The sequence below is a fragment of the Bubalus kerabau genome, chromosome 11 (genome assembly GCF_029407905.1).
Source record: "Bubalus kerabau isolate K-KA32 ecotype Philippines breed swamp buffalo chromosome 11, PCC_UOA_SB_1v2, whole genome shotgun sequence".
Classification (NCBI taxonomy): domain Eukaryota; kingdom Metazoa; phylum Chordata; class Mammalia; order Artiodactyla; family Bovidae; genus Bubalus; species Bubalus kerabau.
Genome location: NC_073634.1, coordinates 96,045,705 through 96,052,194, shown reverse-complemented (window position 1 = coordinate 96,052,194; position 6,490 = coordinate 96,045,705). Strand labels below are relative to the sequence as shown.

At 44.2% G+C, this 6,490-nt stretch overlaps 1 pseudogene; it reads left to right on the top strand.

Moving 5' to 3' along the window:
• The first annotated feature begins 5,548 nt into the window (after nt 1-5,548).
• Nucleotides 5,549-6,490, top strand: LOC129622571 (olfactory receptor 1L1-like; annotated as a pseudogene).

Here is a 6,490-nt window from a genome sequence, read left to right as displayed (position 1 = left end):
ATCCAGGAAGAAGGGCAGGCCAGGCTTCAGAAAAGATGGGGTATCCATTCTGAGTGACCACCAGCCACCAGAGCTAACAAACGGGGCACGGGGAACATTTCAAACAGATAGAACAGTAAATCCCCAAGGCAAGAAGAAGCAAGAAATGCTGGCATGAAAGAGAATAGAGAGGGAGGCAAGAGATGAGACGCAGAGCCCAGCAGGAGACACATCATAGGATGCACTGTAAGCTCAGGAAGGAGTTGGCCTTTAGTCTGTGGGTAACAGGGAGGCTGCGGGCTTCCCAGTTAGCTCTAGTGGTAAAGAATCTGCCTGTCAATGCCAATGCAGGAGACATAAGAGATGCTGGCTCGATCCCTGAGTCAGGAAGATCCCCTGAAGAAGGAAATGGCAACCCACCCCACTATTCTTCCCTGGAGAATCCTATGGACAGAGGAGCCTGGTGGGCTATAGTTCATAGGGTCCCAAAGAGTTGAACACGACTGAAGCAACTTAGCAACAAGGAGTCTTCTGCAGTAGAAAAGTGACTGTTATGGGTTGAATTGTGTCTCCCCCAAAAAAAGATATATTGGAGCCCTAATCCCAAGAACCTCAGATTGTGACCTTATTCATAAACAGGATCTTTAAGATTCTGAAATTATTTTTTTAATATTTATGTATTTTTGGCTGCATCTGGTCTTAGTTGCAACTCATGGGATCTTTGTGGCAGCGAACAGGCTTTTCTCTAGTGGTGGCTTGGGGGCTCCAGAGCACATGGGCTCTGTAGTTGGTGGCATGTGGGATTCTGATTACCCGATCAGGGATCAAACTTGCATCTCCTGCCTTGGAAGGCAGATTCTTCACCACTGGACCACCAGGGAAGTCCCCTGGAGGTAGGGTCTTTTCAGAGGTAATCAAGTTAAAATGAGGTTATCAGGGTGGATCCTAATCCAAAATGACTGACGTCCTCATTAAAAGGGGAAATTTGAACACAGAAACACACACGCAAAATGGAAGAGGATGAGAAGAGACACAAGAAGACTCCATCTGTAAGTCATGTACAGAGGCATGGAACAGACACTTCCTCACAGCCCTCAGAAGGAACCAACCACGCTGATACTTTGTGGACTTCTCATTCCGGCAACTGTGAGAGAGTACATTTCCACTGTTTATGCCTCTCAGTGCATGGTACTTTGTTTCAACAGCCCCAGCAAACTAATATAGCGAGTTATTCAAATTTGCACTTTAGAAAAACTGACCTGCCTACAGTGCTGAGAGGAAATTGAAAGACAAATATGGCTGCCAGGAGGCTATTTTGGAAGCTGGAGATGATAAAGGTCTCCATTTGAGCAGTGCTGGCAGAGACCAAGAGAGGTGGACAGGCAACATCGTTAGGATGTGATCATCAGTGGGATGTGGGAAATGAGAGAAAATGCAGAATCAAGAGCAGTGCCTGGGCTGGGTTTGTAGCTCAGGTAAACACGTTGCCAGAGCCAAGTCTAGTCAACCAGCCCATCAGGAATCACAGACACAAGTTCTACACAGACAAGCAACTTGAGGACACAAGGCATCATCACCTCCTTCATCGTAACACCCAACTCTGACTTTTATCTCGTGGTGCCCCAGCCTCAATGCCAGGTGTGGCTTCGTTTCCTCCACAAACACTGTGCTAAACTCTGGGGACAGAATGGTGAGGGAAAGGAAACTGGATTCCTGTGTTTGGTCAAGACAAACACCACTCACATAAATAAATGAATAATTGCAGACTCTGATATGTGCCATAAAGGAAGGGAAAGGAGTTTCATGGGAGCATAAAACAGGGTGACTTGACCCAGAAAAAGTATCAGCTGAGTTGATACCCAAAGGACGATAGAGAGGAAAAGCGTGCGGGGCGAGGGGCAAGGACCGTCCAGATAGGAATGTTTGAAGACCAGGAGGAAGTCCCTGGGGAAACAGGAATGTGATGAGACTGGAGGGGAATAGGAACTCAATTCATATTAAATGAAGAGGGGCTTGAGTAGTGTCCCCCCTCCCACCAAATTTATATTCACCAAAAACTCCAGAAAGTGACCTAATTTTTTTATTTTCAGTGCCTTAAATTTCTTCATAAAAATATTCTAAAAATGTATGCTGTTTCCTTTTTAACAAAGTATAATAGCAGGATACTTGACATTTACAATTCAAAATCAAATTAGCAGAATATTAAATATTTACAAAATTATATCTTTTAAAATATGTATAAAGTAACAGGCAATTGTGTAGAATTGACATAAAAGGATGGTTCAAAAATGGGAGTATTTTCCTTCATTCCTAAAAAGGAATTATGTCAATTATGTCTCTAACAGAAGCTGTGAAGATTCTTAAGTACACTGTTTTCAGATAGGATTTGGTATGGAAACAGAATGAGACCTGACTTGTCAGTAGGGTCTTTGTACATAAAATCAAGTTAAGATGAGGTTACAGTAGAGTCAGGTGGGCCCTAGAGGCTGGTATCTTTCTTAGAAGGAATTCTGGACACAGGCACAGAGAGGAGACAGCCATATAAAGAAACGGAGCAAAAGATGGCCATGTGAAGACAGAGGCAGAGACTGAAGTGAGGCATCTCCAAGTCAAGGAATATCAAGGATTGCCCGTATCCACCAGAAGCTGGGCGAGAGGCCTAGAGCAGACCTCCCTAAGCATCTCTAGAAGGAACCAATCCTGCCCACAAGCTTGACTTTGTACTTCTAGCCTCCGGAACCATGAGAAAAGGCGTTTTGATTGTTTTAAGTCAGGCCTTAAGCAACACTATTTGCATGATTCTGTGACATGAGGAGACCTAAACCAGAAGGTCATGCCCTCTGATCCCAGCAATCTGAGGTGACTTCTCGGGCTCCTCTCGCCCGTTGCTACACTCTTGACCCCCTATAATCAGATGCATGAAGAGTCAGAGTTTCCTGTCACATTGGCTCTGAGCCCAGAGAAGGAAGCATGTTTGAAGGAGGGACCTGGCATTTTCTGCGTAAAACTTGAGAACGGGCCAGTGCCAGGTGCCAGGCGTCCTGGGTCTGCAGGAGGCCCAACTCTGTTCCGTGGTCTTGGCCAAGTCGCCACCTCTCCCTGAGACTTCGTGTCCCTCACTGAGCCCCGAATGAGCACCAAGCAAGCTCCAAGGAGTCTCTGACCTTGCTGTTGGATAATCACTGAAGCTGTGTTGGGAAGACCCAGTTAAGATACAAGGAGGGACTTCCTGGAGACCCATTCTCCAAGGATTCTGGGGTAAGGGTGATGCCAGAGCTCCACTCACCCTCTGGGGAGAGTTTTCCAACCACATCTCTCCGATGTGATACCTTGTTACAGTAGCCCTAGGAAACAAACAGACTTGAACCTCAAAAGTCAGGTGATTACATTTATTGTTAAATGGTCACTGTGGCTGCAGGGCAGAGAATGACGGGGAAGGGGCTGTCAAGAGAGGACAGGGGAACCATATACATCATTTAGATGAGGCTGCAACAATCTGAATGGGAAATGATGGCTTTCAACAGAGTGCTGACCAGGGAGAGGAAGAGCTGAAGATTCAAGAGATACCTAGCAGGTGAAACCACGGAGATCCTTAAAGAATCAAAGCCCACGCTAATGGGTACTACACGGAATAGAATAAAATAGGAAAATCACTGATTCCAGTAACATCCACCCACCATGCTTCTAGACTCAGCCTGGTCTGTTCTCATAGCCGAACTCCTTTCCTGTGTCTGCATTCCATTTAGCTCCACCTCACCTTCCCCTGATGCTACTTTCTTCTTTATCAGACATTTCTCAGTCATCCTGCTGACATATACTGTGTTTGTGGTTTTCACACCCATGTTCCTCGTTTTTCTCTTGAGAGCAGTTTTTACCTTAAGGATTAGGAAAGTGAAACTCAGAGTGATGAAGGGATTTTGCCAGACACATTGTGAGTAGACGGTGGATCTGAACCCACATCTCCTGGCTCTGTCTCCTAAATGTTTCCCTCCCCCCTGGCATAGCTCCACAGAACCACAGCTCCCAGTCCACACAAGACTTGGGAGCGGTCCTGTCTCTAGCAGTTACAGTAAGAGACTACACGCAACACTGATTTTGCAAGCCTGTCGTCACTGGAATAAAGACATTACGGTGGAAAATTCCACAGTGAAAAACAACTCCCCTGCACATTTGTTCCTAGCATAAACTTCTGAAGCTTTATGAAAGCATTTTGTGCTTAAGACTATCCTGTTTGGGATCTAGGCTCTGGGTCTTCTGGATTGCGTGATCTTGAGGAAAGTACTCAACGCCTAACCTCAATGTTTTCATCTATTGAAAGGGACTGTTGCTGAGAACCAGGTTAGAGAATTGTCATCTGTAATATACATAAAGCATTTAGCTCACTGCCTAATACACAGTAAGGCTTAATAGGTCTTAAGCATGACTTTTGTTTCTCTTAATTGTGCACTCATTTTCAAATCATACAAAGCACAAATAAATGTTTCTCCCACCAAGTCTCGTAAACTTGGGTGAAGCACGGTCAAACAATGAAAAATATGAAAGCTGTGAGGTTTTGCAAAGAAGTACAGAATAACTGTTTTCAAGAGCATCCAGGTACACCTGACAAAGGAGAGGATTTGGGCAGGAAGCAAAGGAAGACATGAAGATGATGGTGGAGCAAGAGAAGAGGAAACCGAAAAGGGAGGTGTTTACTATCCCAGATTACAGAGAACGATACCAGGAAACAGAGATGTTAGGTAACAAGCACAAAGCCACACAGCCAGAAAGTGAAGGAGCTGATTTCAAAATGCACGCTCTTCTCAAAGACATCACATGATGCTTGCTGCTTTTCAGTATGCCTATCACCATACCTGTAGAATTTTGTGGCAGTTATTTGTGTAAAAGTTTATCTTTCCTGCCAGACTATAACCGCCTTAAGAATAGGAACTGAGAATCACTTACCTTTTTAATCTGTGTTGGGTTCCTGGTGAGTGTTTAAAACAGTGATACTGAATAATTGTGAGACCATAAATCCTCAATGTTTATGAATGTTTTAATGCATAGGTTCAAATATTGGGCTGACCAAAACGTTCATTCGGGTTTTTCCATATCTTACGGAAAACCCCAAATGAAATTTTGGCCAACTCTATAATACAGTTGTTGTTGTTTTTTTCCCAAACCAGGTTTGAATTAAAATACTGGCTCTGAAAGGGTGACTACTGACACTGTGTGCCTATGTCAGCAGTTATCTTATTTACCTGATTCACTGTTTGGTTTTTTGTTTATTTGTTTTGTTTTGTTTGCAAGGATGGTAGAGAGATGAACTTCAGCAATCTAATAAATATTTGTGGGGAAATAAGAATAGTGCATGGCTGAAGTCTACCTGGGATTCTTTCTGAAAGGAAATTCACTCTCTGATGTCCTTGCACTTGACACAGTTTCAATTTTATTGTTCAACTTACTTTTGTGGACTGTGGAAAGGATGACAAAATCATGGACTTTTTATAGGAATCCTAGGAAAGAGAGGAATGAATTGAAATTTGTTGAATTAAAATATTTTTTTACTATATATTTGAATATATGTATTGGCCTATGCAGGACCATGGAGAGAGTTAACCAAACCAGCAGTGTCTCTGAGTTCATCCTTCTGGGACTCTCCTCCTGGCCTGAGGACCACAAGCCGCTCTTTGCCCTCTTCTTCATCATGTACGTAGTCACCATAGTGGGAAACGTGCTTATCATTCTGGCCATCCGCTCTGACACTCAGCTTCAGACACCCATGTATTTTTTCCTTAGCATTTTATCCTTTATTGATGTTTGCTACACAACCACCATAGTTCCCAAGATGCTGGTGAACTTTCTGTCAAAGAAGAAGTCCATCTCCTATGCTGAGTGTATGACCCAGATTTATTTCTTCTTGGCTTTTGCCAACACAGAGAGTTACCTCCTGGCAGCCATGGCCATTGACCGCTATGTGGCCATCTGTGACCCCTTCCACTATGTCACCACCATGAGCCGCCGCCGTTGTGTCCTGCTGGTGACCTCCTGCTCCATCTCTCACCTCCATTCCCTCTTACTGGTTCTCCTGATAAATCGTCTTCTCTTTTGTGACTCCAATATCATCTACCACTTCCTCTGCGACATCAACCCTCTACTGAAACTGTCCTGCTCCTCCACGCTTGTCAATGAAATTGTCATTAATACCGAAGGACTGGTAACCCTGGTGAGCCCTTTCATATGTGTTATCATCTCTTACCTACGCATCCTCATTGTCGTTCTTAAGATCCCTTCGGCTGCTGGGAAACATAAAGCTTTCTCTACCTGTGGTTCCCATGTCACCATGGTGACCCTCTTTTATGGAAGCATTATTTATGTTTATTTCTGACCCCTGTCCACCTACACCATCAAGGACCAAGTGGCAATAGTCATCTACACCGTTCTGTCCTCCATGCTGAACCCTTTTATCTACAGCCTGAGGAACAAAGATATGAAGAGAGGCCTGAGGAAGCTGATGAGCAGGAGGATGTCCTAG